General features: G+C 45.4%; 41 non-coding genes across 41 annotated transcripts; all 41 read left to right on the plus strand.

Moving 5' to 3' along the window:
• Positions 1–2425: 2425 nt before the first annotated feature.
• On the plus strand, positions 2426–2541 carry LOC145150747 (5S ribosomal RNA). Its single transcript, XR_013731555.1, has one exon. It is a non-coding gene; the product is annotated as a 5S ribosomal RNA (ribosomal RNA).
• Positions 2542–2771: 230 nt separating this feature from the next.
• On the plus strand, positions 2772–2890 carry LOC145146392 (5S ribosomal RNA). Its single transcript, XR_013727338.1, has one exon. It is a non-coding gene; the product is annotated as a 5S ribosomal RNA (ribosomal RNA).
• Positions 2891–3119: 229 nt separating this feature from the next.
• Positions 3120–3237, plus strand: LOC145150485 (5S ribosomal RNA). Its single transcript, XR_013731308.1, has one exon. It is a non-coding gene; the product is annotated as a 5S ribosomal RNA (ribosomal RNA).
• Positions 3238–3464: 227 nt separating this feature from the next.
• LOC145146551 (5S ribosomal RNA) lies at positions 3465–3583 on the plus strand. The gene has a single exon (XR_013727490.1). It is a non-coding gene; the product is annotated as a 5S ribosomal RNA (ribosomal RNA).
• Positions 3584–3817: 234 nt separating this feature from the next.
• LOC145148689 (5S ribosomal RNA) lies at positions 3818–3936 on the plus strand. Its single transcript, XR_013729562.1, has one exon. It is a non-coding gene; the product is annotated as a 5S ribosomal RNA (ribosomal RNA).
• Positions 3937–4166: 230 nt separating this feature from the next.
• Positions 4167–4285, plus strand: LOC145141902 (5S ribosomal RNA). The gene has a single exon (XR_013722994.1). It is a non-coding gene; the product is annotated as a 5S ribosomal RNA (ribosomal RNA).
• A 232-nt stretch (positions 4286–4517) lies between these two features.
• LOC145144219 (5S ribosomal RNA) lies at positions 4518–4636 on the plus strand. Its single transcript, XR_013725233.1, has one exon. It is a non-coding gene; the product is annotated as a 5S ribosomal RNA (ribosomal RNA).
• A 229-nt stretch (positions 4637–4865) lies between these two features.
• On the plus strand, positions 4866–4984 carry LOC145148116 (5S ribosomal RNA). The gene has a single exon (XR_013729014.1). It is a non-coding gene; the product is annotated as a 5S ribosomal RNA (ribosomal RNA).
• Positions 4985–5214: 230 nt separating this feature from the next.
• Positions 5215–5333, plus strand: LOC145148704 (5S ribosomal RNA). The gene has a single exon (XR_013729576.1). It is a non-coding gene; the product is annotated as a 5S ribosomal RNA (ribosomal RNA).
• A 227-nt stretch (positions 5334–5560) lies between these two features.
• Positions 5561–5679, plus strand: LOC145147179 (5S ribosomal RNA). Its single transcript, XR_013728091.1, has one exon. It is a non-coding gene; the product is annotated as a 5S ribosomal RNA (ribosomal RNA).
• Positions 5680–5909: 230 nt separating this feature from the next.
• Positions 5910–6028, plus strand: LOC145144220 (5S ribosomal RNA). Its single transcript, XR_013725234.1, has one exon. It is a non-coding gene; the product is annotated as a 5S ribosomal RNA (ribosomal RNA).
• A 222-nt stretch (positions 6029–6250) lies between these two features.
• On the plus strand, positions 6251–6366 carry LOC145150748 (5S ribosomal RNA). Its single transcript, XR_013731556.1, has one exon. It is a non-coding gene; the product is annotated as a 5S ribosomal RNA (ribosomal RNA).
• Positions 6367–6597: 231 nt separating this feature from the next.
• On the plus strand, positions 6598–6717 carry LOC145147652 (5S ribosomal RNA). The gene has a single exon (XR_013728549.1). It is a non-coding gene; the product is annotated as a 5S ribosomal RNA (ribosomal RNA).
• A 229-nt stretch (positions 6718–6946) lies between these two features.
• Positions 6947–7064, plus strand: LOC145148770 (5S ribosomal RNA). The gene has a single exon (XR_013729640.1). It is a non-coding gene; the product is annotated as a 5S ribosomal RNA (ribosomal RNA).
• Positions 7065–7291: 227 nt separating this feature from the next.
• LOC145146552 (5S ribosomal RNA) lies at positions 7292–7410 on the plus strand. The gene has a single exon (XR_013727491.1). It is a non-coding gene; the product is annotated as a 5S ribosomal RNA (ribosomal RNA).
• Positions 7411–7642: 232 nt separating this feature from the next.
• Positions 7643–7761, plus strand: LOC145145897 (5S ribosomal RNA). The gene has a single exon (XR_013726849.1). It is a non-coding gene; the product is annotated as a 5S ribosomal RNA (ribosomal RNA).
• Positions 7762–7991: 230 nt separating this feature from the next.
• LOC145144221 (5S ribosomal RNA) lies at positions 7992–8110 on the plus strand. Its single transcript, XR_013725235.1, has one exon. It is a non-coding gene; the product is annotated as a 5S ribosomal RNA (ribosomal RNA).
• Positions 8111–8340: 230 nt separating this feature from the next.
• LOC145144223 (5S ribosomal RNA) lies at positions 8341–8459 on the plus strand. The gene has a single exon (XR_013725236.1). It is a non-coding gene; the product is annotated as a 5S ribosomal RNA (ribosomal RNA).
• A 231-nt stretch (positions 8460–8690) lies between these two features.
• LOC145149748 (5S ribosomal RNA) lies at positions 8691–8809 on the plus strand. Its single transcript, XR_013730597.1, has one exon. It is a non-coding gene; the product is annotated as a 5S ribosomal RNA (ribosomal RNA).
• Positions 8810–9035: 226 nt separating this feature from the next.
• Positions 9036–9154, plus strand: LOC145147180 (5S ribosomal RNA). The gene has a single exon (XR_013728092.1). It is a non-coding gene; the product is annotated as a 5S ribosomal RNA (ribosomal RNA).
• A 231-nt stretch (positions 9155–9385) lies between these two features.
• Positions 9386–9504, plus strand: LOC145144224 (5S ribosomal RNA). Its single transcript, XR_013725237.1, has one exon. It is a non-coding gene; the product is annotated as a 5S ribosomal RNA (ribosomal RNA).
• Positions 9505–9724: 220 nt separating this feature from the next.
• Positions 9725–9843, plus strand: LOC145147653 (5S ribosomal RNA). Its single transcript, XR_013728550.1, has one exon. It is a non-coding gene; the product is annotated as a 5S ribosomal RNA (ribosomal RNA).
• A 229-nt stretch (positions 9844–10072) lies between these two features.
• LOC145145084 (5S ribosomal RNA) lies at positions 10073–10190 on the plus strand. The gene has a single exon (XR_013726074.1). It is a non-coding gene; the product is annotated as a 5S ribosomal RNA (ribosomal RNA).
• A 229-nt stretch (positions 10191–10419) lies between these two features.
• On the plus strand, positions 10420–10538 carry LOC145147054 (5S ribosomal RNA). The gene has a single exon (XR_013727970.1). It is a non-coding gene; the product is annotated as a 5S ribosomal RNA (ribosomal RNA).
• Positions 10539–10771: 233 nt separating this feature from the next.
• On the plus strand, positions 10772–10889 carry LOC145147598 (5S ribosomal RNA). The gene has a single exon (XR_013728497.1). It is a non-coding gene; the product is annotated as a 5S ribosomal RNA (ribosomal RNA).
• Positions 10890–11119: 230 nt separating this feature from the next.
• Positions 11120–11238, plus strand: LOC145154175 (5S ribosomal RNA). Its single transcript, XR_013734661.1, has one exon. It is a non-coding gene; the product is annotated as a 5S ribosomal RNA (ribosomal RNA).
• Positions 11239–11473: 235 nt separating this feature from the next.
• LOC145146993 (5S ribosomal RNA) lies at positions 11474–11592 on the plus strand. Its single transcript, XR_013727912.1, has one exon. It is a non-coding gene; the product is annotated as a 5S ribosomal RNA (ribosomal RNA).
• Positions 11593–11822: 230 nt separating this feature from the next.
• Positions 11823–11940, plus strand: LOC145150980 (5S ribosomal RNA). Its single transcript, XR_013731781.1, has one exon. It is a non-coding gene; the product is annotated as a 5S ribosomal RNA (ribosomal RNA).
• Positions 11941–12169: 229 nt separating this feature from the next.
• Positions 12170–12288, plus strand: LOC145149428 (5S ribosomal RNA). The gene has a single exon (XR_013730286.1). It is a non-coding gene; the product is annotated as a 5S ribosomal RNA (ribosomal RNA).
• A 229-nt stretch (positions 12289–12517) lies between these two features.
• Positions 12518–12635, plus strand: LOC145150302 (5S ribosomal RNA). Its single transcript, XR_013731122.1, has one exon. It is a non-coding gene; the product is annotated as a 5S ribosomal RNA (ribosomal RNA).
• Positions 12636–12868: 233 nt separating this feature from the next.
• Positions 12869–12987, plus strand: LOC145135776 (5S ribosomal RNA). Its single transcript, XR_013720036.1, has one exon. It is a non-coding gene; the product is annotated as a 5S ribosomal RNA (ribosomal RNA).
• A 226-nt stretch (positions 12988–13213) lies between these two features.
• LOC145146323 (5S ribosomal RNA) lies at positions 13214–13332 on the plus strand. The gene has a single exon (XR_013727273.1). It is a non-coding gene; the product is annotated as a 5S ribosomal RNA (ribosomal RNA).
• A 231-nt stretch (positions 13333–13563) lies between these two features.
• On the plus strand, positions 13564–13682 carry LOC145155605 (5S ribosomal RNA). The gene has a single exon (XR_013736037.1). It is a non-coding gene; the product is annotated as a 5S ribosomal RNA (ribosomal RNA).
• Positions 13683–13911: 229 nt separating this feature from the next.
• Positions 13912–14030, plus strand: LOC145147020 (5S ribosomal RNA). Its single transcript, XR_013727938.1, has one exon. It is a non-coding gene; the product is annotated as a 5S ribosomal RNA (ribosomal RNA).
• Positions 14031–14260: 230 nt separating this feature from the next.
• On the plus strand, positions 14261–14379 carry LOC145144225 (5S ribosomal RNA). The gene has a single exon (XR_013725238.1). It is a non-coding gene; the product is annotated as a 5S ribosomal RNA (ribosomal RNA).
• Positions 14380–14607: 228 nt separating this feature from the next.
• Positions 14608–14725, plus strand: LOC145145928 (5S ribosomal RNA). Its single transcript, XR_013726879.1, has one exon. It is a non-coding gene; the product is annotated as a 5S ribosomal RNA (ribosomal RNA).
• A 229-nt stretch (positions 14726–14954) lies between these two features.
• Positions 14955–15073, plus strand: LOC145148029 (5S ribosomal RNA). Its single transcript, XR_013728931.1, has one exon. It is a non-coding gene; the product is annotated as a 5S ribosomal RNA (ribosomal RNA).
• Positions 15074–15302: 229 nt separating this feature from the next.
• On the plus strand, positions 15303–15421 carry LOC145148727 (5S ribosomal RNA). Its single transcript, XR_013729598.1, has one exon. It is a non-coding gene; the product is annotated as a 5S ribosomal RNA (ribosomal RNA).
• A 230-nt stretch (positions 15422–15651) lies between these two features.
• Positions 15652–15770, plus strand: LOC145147521 (5S ribosomal RNA). The gene has a single exon (XR_013728421.1). It is a non-coding gene; the product is annotated as a 5S ribosomal RNA (ribosomal RNA).
• Positions 15771–15998: 228 nt separating this feature from the next.
• LOC145146195 (5S ribosomal RNA) lies at positions 15999–16117 on the plus strand. Its single transcript, XR_013727141.1, has one exon. It is a non-coding gene; the product is annotated as a 5S ribosomal RNA (ribosomal RNA).
• A 228-nt stretch (positions 16118–16345) lies between these two features.
• LOC145147118 (5S ribosomal RNA) lies at positions 16346–16464 on the plus strand. The gene has a single exon (XR_013728032.1). It is a non-coding gene; the product is annotated as a 5S ribosomal RNA (ribosomal RNA).
• The last annotated feature ends 47 nt before the right edge of the window (positions 16465–16511 follow it).

Raw genomic sequence — 16511 nt, forward strand, 5'->3', positions numbered from 1 at the left:
AATCCGTTGCTAATTACCTACGGATTAGTTACGGAATACGCTTTCCGTTAGAATACCGTAGCTAATCCGTAGCTAATTAGCTACGGATTATTCTTATTTTTGATTTTTCGGGCACCAAACTTCATTTTTCTCGCTCCGTTTTTTTCACACCTCTATTATACATGATTATCTATATGTTCACTAACTTATAGCTAGTAATATCGTTCATAACGTCATGTCCACATACGGGATCCATTACTCGTTTAGTGGTTTAACACTATAATGCTTATAAATACGTTCATATACATCTCACAAACACGTATACATACACCTACACATATACCACAACTCATTCATGTATATAAATATGCATATACAAACATAATCCATCACAAGTTAGTGGAAAGTATAGACATTACAATGTTAAACTGTGAAACGAGTACTTGATCCCGAAGAGGCACACGACTATATGAACGATATTAATAGCTATAAGTTGGTGAAAATATAGATAATCATGTATAGTAGAGGTGTTAAAAAATTGAAGCGAAAAAAACGACGTTTGTTGCCTAAAAAATCGAAAAGAAGAGAAATATGTAGCCAATCCGTAGCTAATTACCTACGGATTAGCTACGGAATATGCTTTACGTTAGACACCATAGCTAATCCGTAGCTAATTAGCTACGAATTGGTCTTATTTTTGATTATTCGGGGACCAAACTTCGTTTTTCTCGCTCCGTTTTTTTCACACTTCTATTAAACATTATTATCTATATTTTCACCAACTTATAGCTATTAATATCGTTCATAAAGTCGTGTGCACATACGGGATCCGTTACTCGTTTAGTGGTTTAACACCATAATGATTATCAATACGTTCACATACATCTCACAAACACGTATACATACACGTATACACGTACACATATACCACAACTCATTCATGTATATAAATATACATATACAAACATAATCCATCACAAGTTGGTGGAAAGTATAGGCATTACAATGTTAAACTGTGAAACGAGTACTTGATCCCGAAGGGGCACACGACTTTATGAACAATATTAATAGTTATAAGTTGGTGAAAATATAGATAATCATGTATAGTAGAGGTGTGAAAAAATCGAAGAGAAAAAAAGGACGTTTGGTGCCCAAAAAATCGAAAATAAGAAAAATTCGTAGCTAATTACCTACAGAATGGCTACGGAATATGTTTTCTGTTAGAATTCCGTAGCTAATCCGTAGCTAATTAGCTACGGTTTAACTACGGATTTTTCTTATTTTTAATTTTTCGGGCACCAAACTTCGTTTTTCTCGTTCTGTTTTTTTCACACCTCTATTATACATTATTATCTATATTTTCACCAACTTATAGCTATTAATATCGTTCATAAAGTCGTGTGCACATACGGGATCCGTTACTCGTTCAGTGGTTTAACATCATAATGCTTATGAATACGTTCACATACATCTCACAAACACGTATACATACACATATGCAAATACACATATACCACAACTCGTTCGTGTATATACATATACATATACAAACATAATCTGTCACAAGTTGGTGGAAAGTATATGCATTACAATGTTAGACTGTGAAATGGGTACTTGATCCCGAAGGGGCACACGACTTTATGAACGATAATATTAGCTATAAGTTGGTGAAAATATAGATAATCATGTATAGCAGAGGTGTGAAAAAATCTAAGCGAAAAAAACGACGTTTGGTGCCCAAAAAATCGAAAATAAGAAAAATCTGTAGCTAATCCGTAGCTAATTACCTACGGATTAGTTACGAAATACGCTTTCCGTTAGAATACCGTAGCTAATCCGTAGCTAATTAGCTACGAATTATTCTTATTTTTGATTTTTCGGGCACCAAACTTCATTTTTCTCGCTCCGTTTATTTCACACCTCTATTATACATGATTATCTATATATTCACTAACTTATAGCTACTAATATCGTTCATAACGTCATGTCCACATACGGGATCCATTACTCGTTTAGTGGTTTAACACTATAATGCTTATGAATACGTTCACATACATCTCACAAACACGTATACATACACCTACACATATACCACAACTCATTCATGTATATAAATATGCATATACAAACATAATCCATCACAAGTTAGTGGAAAGTATAGACATTACAATGTTAAACTGTGAAACGAGTACTTGATCCCGAAGGGGCACACGACCCTCCTTTTTCGTTGCCCGTTTGCGTTTTTTTAGATTTTACGTGCGGTTTTTTTTGTTTTTTTTTCTTTCTTGCTATTTCTATGCTCGGGTGGCCTCCGCTTCATGGTTGATGGTTTTCGTATTTTTGGAACGGAGCCGATCGGTGACGTGGGTCCCACGCCTCGCGTACGAAAACAAAGGAGGTTCTGCGTCATTTAAGATATAAAAGCAATAAGCATGTATAGTATTTCGGGTGCGATCATACCAGCACTAATGCACCGGATCCCATCAGAACTCCGCAGTTAAGCGTGCTTGGGCGAAAGTAGTACTAGGATGGGTGACCCCCAGGGAAGTCGTGTTTCACCCCCCTTTTACATTGCCCGTTTGCGTTTTTTTAGATTTTACGTGCGGTTTTTTTTGTTTTTTTTCTTTCTTGCTATTTCTATGCTCGTGGGTGGCCCCCCGCTTCATGGTTGATGGTTTTCGTATTTTTGGAACGGAACCGATCGGTCACGTGGGTCCCACGCCTCACGTACGAAAACAAAGGAAGTTCTGCGTCTTTTAAGACATAAAAGCAATAAGCATGGATAGTATTTCGGGTGCGATCATACCAGCACTAATGCACCGGATCCCATCAGAACTCCGCAGTTAAGCGTGCTTGGGCGAGAGTAGTACTAGGATGGGTGACCCCCTCGGCAGTCCTCGTGTTGCACCCCCCTTTTTCGTTGCCCGTTTGCGTTTTTTTAGATTTTACGTGCGGTTTTTTTTGTTTTCTTTTTCTTTCTTGCTATTTCTATGCTCGGGTGGCCTCCGCTTCATCGTTGATGGTTTTCGTATTTTTGGAACGGAGCCGATCGGTCACGTGGGTCCCACGCCTCGCGTACGAAAACAAAGGAGGTTCTGCGTCTTTTAATACATAAAAACAATAAGCATGGATAGTATTTCGGGTGCGATCATACCATCACTAATCCACCGGATCCCATCAGAACTCCGCAGTTAAGCGTGCTTGGGCAAGAGTAGTACTAGGATGGGTGACCCCCTGGAAGTCCTCGTGTTGCACCCCCCTTTTTCGTTGCCCGTTTGCGTTTTTTGAGATTTTACGTACGGTATTTTTTTGTTTTTTTTCTTTCTTGCTATTTCTATGCTCGGGTGGCCTCCGCTTCATGGTTGATGGTTTCGTATTTTTGGAACGGAGCCGATCAGTCACGTGGGTCCCACGCCTCGCGTACGAAAACAAAGGAGGTTCTGCGTCTTTTAAGACATAAAAGCAATAAGCATGGATAGTATTTCGGCTGCGATCATACCAGCACTAATGCACCGGATCCCATCAGAACTTCGCAGTTAAGCGTGCTTGGGCGAGAGTAGTACTAGGATGGGTGACCCCTTGGGAAGTCCTCGTGTTGCACCCCCCCCCCCCTTTTCGTTGCCCGTTTGCGTTTTTTTAGATTTTACGTGCGGTTTTTTTTTGTTTTTTTTTCTTTCTTGCTATTTCTATGCTCGGGTGGCCTCCGCTTCATTGTTGATGGTTTTCGTATTTTTGGAATGGAGCCGATCGGTCACGTGGGCCCCACGCCTCGCGTACGAAAACAAAGGAGGTTCTACGTCATTTAAGATATAAAAGCAATAAGCATGGATAGTATTTTGGGTGCGATCATACCAGCACTAATGCACCGGATCCCATCAGAACTCCGCAGGTAAGCGTGCTTGGGCGAAAGTAATACTAGGATGGGTGACCCCCTGGGAAGTCCTCGTGTTGCACCCCCCTTTTTCGTTGCCCGTTTGCGTTTTTTTAGATTTTACGTGCGGTTTTTTTATGTTTTTTTTTTCTTTCTTGCTATTTCTATGCTCGGGTGGCCTCCGCTTCATGGTTGATGGTTTTCGTATTTTTGGAACGGAGCCGATCGGTCACGTGGGTCCCACGCCACGCGTACGAAAACAAAGGAAGTTCTGCGTCTTTTAAGACATAAAAGCAATAAGCATGGATAGTATTTCGGGTGCGATCATACCAGCATTAATGCACCGGATCCCATCAGAACTCCGCAGTTAAGCGTGCTTGGGCGAGAGTAGTACTAGGATGGGTGACTCCCTGGGAAGTCCTCGTGTTGCACCCCCCCTTTTTCGTTGCCCGTTTGCGTTTTTTTAGATTTTAAGTGCGGTTTTTTTTTTGTTTTTTTTTTCTTTCTTGCTATTTCTATGCTCGGGTGGCCTCCGCTTCATGGTTGATGGTTTTCGTATTTTTGGAACAGAGCCGATCGGTCACGTGGGTCCCACGCCTCGCGTACGAAAACAAAGGAGGTTCTGCGTCTTTTAAGACATAAAAGCAATAAGCATGGATAGTATTTCGGGTGCGATCATACCAGCACTAATGCACCGGATCCCATCAGAACTCCGCTGTGAAGCGTGCTTGGGCGAGAGTAGTACTAGGATGGGTGACCCCCTGGGAAGTCCTCGTGTTGCACCCCCCTTTTTCGTTGCCCGTTTGCGTTTTTTTAGATTTATCGTGCGATTTTTTTTTGTTTTTTTTTCTTTCTTGCTATTTCTATGCTCGGGTGGCCTCGGCTTCATGGTTGATGCTTTTCGTATTTTTGGAACGGAGCCGATCGGTCACGTGGGTCCCACGCCTCGCGTACGAAAACAAAGGAGGTTCTGCGTCTTTTAAGACATAAAAGCAATAAGCATGGATAGTATTTCGGGTGCGATCATACCAGCACTAATGCAGCGGATCCCATCAGAACTCCGCTGTGAAGCGTGCTTGGGCGAGAGTAGTACTAGGATGGGTGACCCCCTGGGAAGTCCTCGTGTTGCACCCCCCTTTTTCGTTGCCTGTTTGCGTTTTTTTATATTTTTCGTGTGGTTGTTTTTTGTTTTTTTTTCTTTCTTGCTATTTCTATGCTCGCGTGGCCTCCGCTTCATGGTTCATGGTTTTCGTATTTTTGGAACGGAGCTGATCGGTCACGTGGGTCCCACGCCTCGCGTACGAAAACAAAGGAGGTTCTGCGTCTTTTAAGACATAAAAGCAATAAGCATGGATAGTTATATCGGGTGCTATCATACCAGCACTAATGCACCGGATCCCATCAGAACTCCGCAGTTAAGCGTGCTTGGGCGAGAGTAGTATTAGGATGGGTGACCCCCTGGGAAGTCGTCGTGTTGCACCCCCCTTTTTCGTTGCCCGTTTGCGTTTTTTTAGATTTTACGTGCGGTTTTTTTTGTTTTTTTTCTTTCTTGCTATTTCTATGCTCGGGTGGCCTCCGTTTCATGGTTCATGGTTTTCGTATTTTTGGAACGGAGCCGATCGGTCACGTGGGTCCCACGCCTCGCGTACGAAAACAAAGGAGGTTCTGCGTCTTTTAAGACATAAAAGCAATAAGCATGGATAGTATTTCGGGTGCGATCATACCAGCACTAATGCACCTGATCCCATCAGAACTCCACAGTTAAGCGTGCTTGGGCGAGAGTAGTACTAGGATGGGTGACCCCTTGGGAAGTCCTCGTGTTGCACCCCCTTTTTCGTTGCCCGTTTGCGTTTTTTTAGATTATACGTGTGGTTTTTTTTTTTGTTTTTTTTTCTTTCTTGCTATTTCTATGCTCGGGTGGCCTCCGCTTCATGGTTGATGTTTTTCGTATTTTTGGAACGGAGCCGATCGGTCACGTGGGTCCCACGCCTCGCGTACGAAAACAAAGGAGGTTCTGCGTCTTTTAAGACATAAAAGCAATAAGCATGGATAGTATTTCGGGTGCGATCATACCAGCACTAATGCACCGGATCCCATCAGAACTCCGCTGTGAAGCGTGCTTGGGCGAGAGTAGTACTAGGATGGGTGACCCCCTGGGAAGTCCTCGTGTTGCACCCCCCTTTTTCGTTGCCTGTTTGCGTTTTTTTAGATTTTACGTGCGGTTTTTTTTTTTTCTTTCTTGCTATTTCTATGCTCGGGTGGCCTCCGCTTCATGGTTGATGGTTTTCGTATTTTTGGAACGGAGCCGATCGGTGACGTGGGTCCCACGCCTCGCGTACGAAAACAAAGGAGGTTCTGCGTCATTTAAGACATAAAAGCAATAAGCATGTATAGTATTTCGGGTGCGATCATACCAGCACTAATGCACCGGATCCCATCAGAACTCCGCAGTTAAGCGTGCTTGGGCGAAAGTAGTACTAGGATGGGTGACCCCCAGGGAAGTCGTGTTTCACCCCCCTTTTACATTGCCCGTTTGCGTTTTTTTAGATTTTACGTGCGGTTTTTTTTTGTTTTTTTTCTTTCTTGCTATTTCTATGCTCGTGGGTGGCCCCCCGCTTCATGGTTGATGGTTTTCGTATTTTTGGAACGGAACCGATCGGTCACGTGGGTCCCACGCCTCACGTACGAAAACAAAGGAAGTTCTGCGTCTTTTAAGACATAAAAGCAATAAGCATGGATAGTATTTCGGGTGCGATCATACCAGCACTAATGCACCGGATCCCATCAGAACTCCGCAGTTAAGCGTGCTTGGGCGAGAGTAGTACTAGGATGGGTGACCCCCTCGGACAGTCCTCGTGTTGCACCCCCCTTTTTCGTTGCCCGTTTGCGTTTTTTTAGATTTTACGTGCGGTTTTTTTTGTTTTCTTTTTCTTTCTTGCTATTTCTATGCTCGGGTGGCCTCCGCTTCATGGTTGATGGTTTTCGTATTTTTGGAACGGAGCCGATCGGTCACGTGGGTCCCACGCCTCGCGTACGAAAACAAAGGAGGTTCTGCGTCTTTTAATACATAAAAACAATAAGCATGGATAGTATTTCGGGTGCGATCATACCATCACTAATGCACCGGATCCCATCAGAACTCCGCAGTTAAGCGTGATTGGGCAAGAGTAGTACTAGGATGGGTGACCCCCTGGAAGTCCTCGTGTTGCACCCCCCTTTTTCGTTGCCCGTTTGCGTTTTTTGAGATTTTACGTACGGTATTTTTTTGTTTTTTTTCTTTCTTGCTATTTCTATGCTCGGGTGGCCTCCGCTTCATGGTTGATGGTTTCGTATTTTTGGAACGGAGCCGATCAGTCACGTGGGTCCCACGCCTCGCGTACGAAAACAAAGGAGGTTCTGCGTCTTTTAAGACATAAAAGCAATAAGCATGGATAGTATTTCGGCTGCGATCATACCAGCACTAATGCACCGGATCCCATCAGAACTTCGCAGTTAAGCGTGCTTGGGCGAGAGTAGTACTAGGATGGGTGACCCCTTGGGAAGTCCTCGTGTTGCACCCCCCCCCCCTTTTCGTTGCCCGTTTGCGTTTTTTTAGATTTTACGTGCGGTTTTTTTTTGTTTTTTTTCTTTCTTGCTATTTCTATGCTCGGGTGGCCTCCGCTTCATGGTTGATGGTTTTCGTATTTTTGGAACGGAGCCGATCGGTCACGTGGGTCCCACGCCACGCGTACGAAAACAAAGGAAGTTCTGCGTCTTTTAAGACATAAAAGCAATAAGCATGGATAGTATTTCGGGTGCGATCATACCAGCACTAATGCACCGGATCCCATCAGAACTCCGCAGTTAAGCGTGCTTGGGCGAGAGTAGTACTAGGATGGGTGACTCCCTGGGAAGTCCTCGTGTGGCACCCCCCCTTTTTCGTTGCCCGTTTGCGTTTTTTTAGATTTTAAGTGCGGTTTTTTTTTGTTTTTTTTTCTTTCTTGCTATTTCTATGCTCGGGTGGCCTCCGCTTCATGGTTGATGGTTTTCGTATTTTTGGAACAGAGCCGATCGGTCACGTGGGTCCCACGCCTCGCGTACGAAAACAAAGGAGGTTCTGCGTCTTTTAAGACATAAAAGCAATAAGCATGGATAGTATTTCGGGTGCGATCATACCAGCACTAATGCACCGGATCCCATCAGAACTCCGCTGTGAAGCGTGCTTGGGCGAGAGTAGTACTAGGATGGGTGACCCCCTGGGAAGTCCTCGTGTTGCACCCCCCTTTTTCGTTGCCCGTTTGCGTTTTTTTAGATTTATCGTGCGATTTTTTTTTGTTTTTTTTTTCTTTCTTGCTATTTCTATGCTCGGGTGGCCTCCGCTTCATGGTTGATGCTTTTCGTATTTTTGGAACGGAGCCGATCGGTCACGTGGGTCCCACGCCTCGCGTACGAAAACAAAGGAGGTTCTGCGTCTTTTAAGACATAAAAGCAATAAGCATGGATAGTATTTCGGGTGCGATCATACCAGCACTAATGCACCGGATCCCATCAGAACTCCGCTGTGAAGCGTGCTTGGGCGAGAGTAGTACTAGGATGGGTGACCCCCTGGGAAGTCCTCGTGTTGCACCCCCCTTTTTCGTTGCCTGTTTGCGTTTTTTTATATTTTACGTGTGGTTTTTTTTTGTTTTTTTTTTCTTTCTTGCTATTTCTATGCTCGCGTGGCCTCCGCTTCATGGTTCATGGTTTTCGTATTTTTGGAACGGAGCTGATCGGTCACGTGGGTCCCACGCCTCGCGTACGAAAACAAAGGAGGTTCTGCGTCTTTTAAGACATAAAAGCAATAAGCATGGATAGTTATATCGGGTGCTATCATACCAGCACTAATGCACCGGATCCCATCAGAACTCCGCAGTTAAGCGTGCTTGGGCGAGAGTAGTATTAGGATGGGTGACCCCCTTGGAAGTCGTCGTGTTGCACCCCCTTTTTCGTTGCCCGTTTGCGTTTTTTTAGATTTTACGTGCGGTTTTTTTGTTTTTTTTTCTTTCTTGCTATTTCTATGCTCGGGTGGCCTCCGTTTCATGGTTCATGGTTTTCGTATTTTTGGAACGGAGCCGATCGGTCACGTGGGTCCCACGCCTCGCGTACGAAAACAAAGGAGGTTCTGCGTCTTTTAAGACATAAAAGCAATAAGCATGGATAGTATTTTGGGTGCGATCATACCAGCACTAATGCACCTGATCCCATCAGAACTCCACAGTTAAGCGTGCTTGGGCGAGAGTAGTACTAGGATGGGTGACCCCTTGGGAAGTCCTCGTGTTGCACCCCCTTTTTCGTTGCCCGTTTGCGTTTTTTTAGATTATACGTGTGGTTTTTTTTTTTTGTTTTTTTTTCTTTCTTGCTATTTCTATGCTCGGGTGGCCTCCACTTCATGGTTGATGTTTTTCGTATTTTTGGAACGGAGCCGATCGGTCACGTGGGTCCCACGCCTCGCGTACGAAAACAAAGGAGGTTCTGCGTCTTTTAAGACATAAAAGCAATAAGCATGGATAGTATTTCGGGTGCGATCATACCAGCACTAATGCACCGGATCCCATCAGAACTCCGCTGTGAAGCGTGCTTGGGCGAGAGTAGTACTAGGATGGGTGACCCCCTGGGAAGTCCTCGTGTTGCACCCCCCTTTTTCGTTGCCCGTTTGCGTTTTTTTAGATTTTACGTGCGGTTTTTTTTTTCTTTCTTGCTATTTCTATGCTCGGGTGGCCTCCGCTTCATGGTTGATGCTTTTCGTATTTTTGGAACGGAGCCGATCGGTCACGTGGGTCCCACGCCTCGCGTACGAAAACAAAGGAGGTTCTGTGTCTTCTAAGACATAAAAGCAATAAGCATGGATAGTATTTCGGGTGCGATCATACCAGCACTAATGCACCGGATCCCATCAGAACTCCGCTGTGAAGCGTGCTTGGGCGAGAGTAGTACAAGGATGGGTGACCCCCTGGGAAGTCCTCGTGTTGCACCCCCTTTTTTCGTTGCCCGTTTGCGTTTTTTTAGATTTTACGTGTGGTTTTTTTTGTTTTTTTTTCTTTCTTGCTATTTCTATGCTCGCGTGGCCTCCGCTTCAGGGTTCATGGTTTTCGTATTTTTGGAACGGAGCTGATCGGTCACGTGGGTCCCACGCCTCGCGTACGAAAACAAAGGAGGTTCTGCGTCTTTTAAGACATAAAAGCAATAAGCATGGATAGTTATATCGGGTGCGATCATACCAGCACTAATGCACCGGATCCCATCAGAACTCCGCAGTTAAGCGTGCTTGGGCGAGAGTAGTACTAGGATGGGTGACCCCCGGGAAGTCCTCGTGTTGCACCCCCTTTTTCGTTGCCCGTTTGCGTTTTTTTAGATTTTACGTGCGGTTTTTTTTTGTTTTTTTTTTCTTTCTTGCTATTTCTATGCTCGGGTGGCCTCCGCTTCATGGTTGATGGTTTTCGTATTTTTGGAACGGAGCAGATCGGTCACGTTGGTCCCACGCCTCGCGTACGAAAACAAAGGAGGTTCTGCGTCTTTTAAGACATAAAAGCAATAAGCATGGATAGTATTTCGGGTGCGATCATACCAGCACTAATGCACCGGAACCCATCAGAACTCCGCTGTGAAGCGTGCTTGGGCGAGAGTAGTACTAGGATGGGTGACCCCCTGGGAAGTCCTCGTGTTGCACCCCCCTTTTTCGTTGCCCGTTTGCGTTTTTTTAGATTTTACGTGCGGTTTTTTTTTTTGTTTTTTTTTTCTTTCTTGCTATTTCTATGCTCGGGTGGCCTCCGCTTCATGGTTGATGGTTTTCGTATTTTTGGAACGGAGCCGATCGGTCACGTGGGTTCCACGCCTCGCGTACGAAAACAAAAGAGGTTCTGCGTCTTTTAAGATATAAAAGCAATAAGCATGGATAGTTATATCAGGTGCGATCATACCGGCACTAATGCACCGGATCCCATCAGAACTCCGCAGTTAAGCGTGCTTGGGCGAGAGTAGTACTAGGATGGGTGACCCCCGGGAAGTCCTCGTGTTGCACCCCCCTTTTTCGTTGCCCCTTTGCGTTTTTTTAGATTTTACGTGCGGTTTTTTTTTTGTTTTTTTTTCTTTTTTGCTATTTCTATGCTCGGGTGGCCTCCGCTTCATGGTTGATAGTTTTCGTATTTTTGGAACGGAGCCGATCGGTCACGTGGGCCCTACGCCTCACGTACGAAAACTAAGGAGGTTCTGCGTCTTTTAAGACATAAAAGCAATAAGAATGGATAGTATTTCGGGTGCGGTCATACCAGCACTAATGCACCGGATCCCATCAGAACTCCGCAGTTAAGCGTGCTTGGGCGAGAGTAGTACTAGGATGGGTGACCCCCTGGGAAGTCCTCGTGTTGCACCCCCCCCCCCCCTTTTTCGTTGCCCGTTTGCGTTTTTTTAGATTTTACGTGCGGTTTTTTTGTTTTTTTTTTCTTTCTTGCTATTTCTATGCTCGGGTGGCCTCCGCTTCATGGTTCATGGTTTTCGTATTTTTGGAACGGAGCCGATCAGTCACGTGGGTCCCACGCCTCGCATATGAAAACAAAGGAGGTTCTGCGTCTTTTAAGACATAAAAGCAATAAGCATGGATAGTATTTAGGGTGTGATCATACCAGCACTAATGCACCGGTTCCCATTAGAACTCCGCAGTTAAGCGTGCTTGGGCGAGAGTAGTACTAAGATGGGTGACCCCCTGGGAAGTCCTCGTGTTGCACCCCCCTTTTTCGTTGCCCGTTTGCGTTTTTTTAGATTTTACGTGCGGTTTTTTTTTCTTTTTTCTTTCTTTCTTGCTATTTCTATGCTCGGGTGGCCTTCGTTTCAAGGTTCATGGTTTTCGGATTTTTGGAACGGAGCCGATCGGTCACGTGGGTCCCACGCCTCGCGTACGAAAACAAAGGAGGTTCTGCGTGTTTTAAGACATAAAAGCAATAAGCATGGATAGTAATTCGGGTGCGATCATACCAGCCCAATGCACCGGATCCAATCAGAACTCCGCAGTTAAGCGTGCTTGGGCGAGAGTAGTACTAGGATGAGTGACCCCCTGGGAAGTCCTCGTGTTGCACCCCCTTTTTCGTTGCCCGTTTACGTTTTTTTAGATTTTACGTGCGGTTTTTTTTTTTGTTTTTTTTCTTTCTTGCTATTTCTATGGTCGAGTGGCCTCCGCTTCATGGTTGATGCTTTTCGTATTTTTGGAACGGAGCCGATCGGTCACGTGGGTCCCACGCCTCGCGTACGAAAACAAAGAAGGTTCTGCGTCTTTTAAGACATAAAAGCAATAAGCATGGATAGTATTTCGGGTGCGATCATACCAGCACTAATGCATCGGATCCCATCAGAACTCCGCTATGAAGCGTGCTTGGGCGAGAGTAGTACTAGGATGGGTGACCCCCTGGGAAGTCCTCGTGTTGCACCCCCCTTTTTCGTTGCCCGTTTGCGTTTTTTTAGATTTTACGTGTGGTTTTTTTTGTTTTTTTTTCTTTCTTGCTATTTCTATGCTCGCGTGGCCTCCGCTTCATGGTTCATGGTTTTCGTATTTTTGGAACGGAGCTGATCGGTCACGTGGGTCCCACGCCTCGCGTACGAAAACAAAGGAGGTTATGCGTCTTTTATGACATAAAAGCAATAAGCATGGATAGTTATATCAGGTGCGATCATACCAGCACTAATGCACCGGATGCCATCAGAACTCCGCAGTTAAGCGTGCTTGGGCGAGAGTAGTACTAGGATGGGTGACCCCCGGGAAGTCCTCGTGTTGCACCCCTCTTTTTCGTTGCCCGTTTGCGTTTTTTTAGATTTTACGTGCGGTTTTTTTTTTGTTTTTTTTTTCTTTCTTGCTATTTCTATGCTCGGGTGGCCTCCGCTTCATGGTTGATGGTTTTCGTATTTTTGGAACGGAGCCGATCGGTCACGTGGGTTCCATGCCTCGCGTTCGAAAACAAAGGAGGTTCTGCGTCTTTTAAGATATAAAAGCAAAATAAGCATGGATAGTATTTCGGGTGCGATCATACCAGCACTAATGCACCGGATCCCATCAGAACTCCGCAGTTAAGCGTGCTTGGGCGAGAGTAGTACTAGGATGGGTGACCCCCTGGGAAGTCCTCGTGTTGCACCCCCCTTTTTCGTTGCCCGTTTGCGTTTTTTTAGATTTTACGTGCGGTTTTTTTGTTTTTTTTCTTTCTTGCTATTTCTATGCTCGGGTGGCCTCCGCTTCATGGTTCATGGTTTTCGTATTTTTGGAACGGAGCCGATCGGTCACGTGGGTCCCACGCCTCGCGTACGGAAACAAAGGAGGTTCTGCGTCTTTTAAGACATAAAAGCAATAAGCATGGATAGTATTTTGGCTGCGATCATACCAGCACTAATGCACCGGATCCCATCAGAACTCCGCAGTTAAGCGTGCTTGGGCGAGAGTAGTACTAGGATGGGTGACCCCCTGGAAAGTCCTCGTGTTGCACCCCCCTTTTTCGTTGCCCGTTTGCGTTTTTTTAGATTTTACGTGCGGCTTTTTTTTGTTTTTTTTTTTCTTTCTTGCTATTTCTATGTTGGGGTGGCCTCCGTTTCATGGTTCATGGTTTTTGTATTTTTGGAACGGAGCCGATCGGTCACGTGGGTTCCACGCCTCGCGTACGAAAACAAAGGAGGTTCTGCGTCTTTTAAGACATAAAAGCAATAAGCATGGATAGTATTTCGGGTGCGATGATACCAGCACTAATGCACCGGATCCCATCAGAACTCCGCAGTTAAGCGTGCTTGGGCGAGAGTAGTACTAGGATGGGTGACCCCTTGGGAAGTCCTCGTGTTGCACCCCTTTTTTCGTTGCCCGTTTGCGTTTTTTTTTATTTTACGTGCGGTTTTTTTTTCTTTTTTTTTTCTTTCTTGCTATTTCTATGCTCGGGTGGCCTCCGCTTCATTGTTGATGCTTTTCGTATTTTTGGAACGGAGCCGATCGGTCACGTGGGTCCCACGCCTCGCGTACGAAAACAAAGGAGGTTCTGTGTCTTTTAAGACATAAAAGCAATAAGCATGGATAGTATTTCGGGTGCGATCATACCAGCACTAATGCACCGGATCCCATCAGAACTCCGTAGTTAAGCGTGCTTGGGCAAGAGTAGTACTAGGATGGGTGACCCCCTGGGAAGTCGTCGTGTTGCACCCCCTTTTTCGTTGCCCGTTTACGTTTTTTTAGATTTTACGTGCGGTTTTTTTTTTGTTTTTTTTTTCTTTCTTGCTATTTCTATGCTCGGGTGGCCTCCGCTTCATGGTTGATGCTTTTCGTATTTTTGGAACGGAGCCGATCGGTCACGTGGGTCCCACGCCTCGCGTACGAAAACAAAGCAGGTTATGCGTCTTTTAAGACATAAAAGCAATAAGCATGGATAGTATTTCGGGTGCGATCATACCAGCACTAATGCACCGGATCCCATCAGAACTCCGCTGTGAAGCGTGCTTGGGCGAGAGTAGTACTAGGATGGGTGACCCCCTGGGAAGTCCTCGTGTTGCACCCCCATTTTTCGTTGCCCGTTTGCGTTTTTTTAGATTTTACGTGTGGTTTTTTTTGTTTTTTTTCTTTCTTGCTATTTCTATGCTCGCGTGGCCTACGCTTCATGGTTCACGGTTTTCGTATTTTTGGAACGGAGCTGATCGGTCACGTGGGTCCCACGCCTCGCGTACGAAAACAAAGGAGGTTATGCGTCTTTTATGACATAAAAGCAATAAGCATGGATAGTTATATCGGGTGCGATCATACCAGCACTAATGCACCGGATCCCATCAGAACTCCGCAGTTAAGCGTGCTTGGGCGAGAGTAGTACTAGGATGGGTGACCCTCGGGAAGTCCTCGTGTTGCACCCCTTTTTTCGTTGCCCGTTTGCGTTTTTTTAGATTTTACGTGCGGTTTTTTTTTGTTTTTTTTTTCTTTCTTGCTATTTCTATGCTCGGGTGGCCTCCGCTTCATGGTTGATGCTTTTCGTATTTTTGGAACGGAGCCGATCGGTCACGTGGGTCCCACGCCTCGCGTACGAAAACAAAGGAGGTTCTGCGTCTTTTAAGACATAAAAGCAATAAGCATGGATAGTATTTCGGGTGCGATCATACCCGCACTAATGCACTGGATCCCATCAGAACTCCGCAGTTAAGCGTGCTTGGGCGAGAGTAGTACTAGGATGGGTGACCCCCTGGGAAGCCATCGTGTTGCACCCCTCTTTTTCGTTGCCCGTTTGCGTTTTTTTAGATTTTACGTGCGGTTTTTTTTTGTTTTTTTTTCTTTCTTGCTATTTCTATGCTCGGGTGGCCTCCGCTTCATGGTTGATGGTTTTCGTATTTTTGGAAATGAGCCGATCGGTCACGTGGGTCCCACGCCTCGCGTACGAAAACAAAGGAGGTTCTGCGTCTTTTAAGACATAAACGCAATAAGCATGGATAGTATTTCGGGTGCGATCATACCCGCACTATTGCACTGGATCCCATCAGAACTCCGCAGTTAAGCGTGCTTGGGCGAGAGTAGTACTAGGATGGGTGACCCCCTGGGAAGCCATCGTGTTGCACCCCTCTTTTTCGTTGCCCGTTTGCGTTTTTTTAGATTTTTCGTGCGGTTTTTTTTTTGTTTTTTTTTCTTTCTTGCTATTTCTATGCTCGGGTGGCCTCCGCTTCATGGTTGATGGTTTTCGTATTTTTGGAACTGAGCCGATCAGTCACGTGGGTTCCACACCTCGCGTACGAAAACAAAGGAGGTTCTGCGTCTTTTAAGATATAAAAGCAATAAGCATGGATAGTATATCGGGTGCGATCATAACAGCACTAATGCACGGGATCCCATCAGAACTCCGCAGTTAAGCGTGCTTGGGCGAGAGTAGTACTAGGATGGGTGACCCCCTGGGAAGTCCTCGTGTTGCACCCCCTTTTTTCGTTGCCCGTTTCCGTTTTTTTAGATTTTACGTGCGGTTTTTTTTTTGTTTTTTTCTTTCTTGCTATTTCTATGCTCGGGTGGCCTCCGCTTCATGGTTGATAGTTTTCGTATTTTTGGAACGGAGCCGATCAGTCACGTGGGTCCCACGCCTCGCGTACGAAAACAAAGGAGGTTCTGCGTCTTTTAAGACATAAAAGAAATAAGAATTGATAGTATTTCGGGTGCGATCATACTAGCACTAATCCACCGGATCCCATCAGAACTCCGCAGTTAAGCGTGCTTTGGCGGGAGTAGTACTAGGATGGGTGACCCCCTGGGAAGTCCTCGTGTTGCACCCCCCCTTTTTCGTTGCCCGTTTGCGTTTTTTTAGATTTTACGTGCGGTTTTTTTGTTTTTTTTTCTTTCTTGCTATTTCTATGCTCGGGTGGCCTCCGCTACATGGTTCATGGTTTTCGTATTTTTGGAACGGAGCCGATCGGTTACGTGGGTCCCACGCCTCGCGTACGAAAACAAAGGAGGTTCTGCGTCTTTTAAGACATAAAAGAAATAAGAATGGATAGTATTTCAGGTGCGATCATACCAGCACTAATCCACCGGATCCCATCAGAACTCCGCAGTTAAGCGCGCTTGGGCGAGAGTAGTACTAGGATGGGTGACCCCCTGGGAAGTCCTCGTGTTGCACCCCCCCTTTTTCGTTGCCCTTTTGCGTTTTTTTAGATTTTACGTTCGGTT

Source organism: Lactuca virosa, chromosome 1 (assembly GCF_052849685.1).
Source record: "Lactuca virosa cultivar CGN04683 chromosome 1, Lactuca_virosa_CGN04683_v6, whole genome shotgun sequence".
NCBI classification, from domain to species: domain Eukaryota; kingdom Viridiplantae; phylum Streptophyta; class Magnoliopsida; order Asterales; family Asteraceae; genus Lactuca; species Lactuca virosa.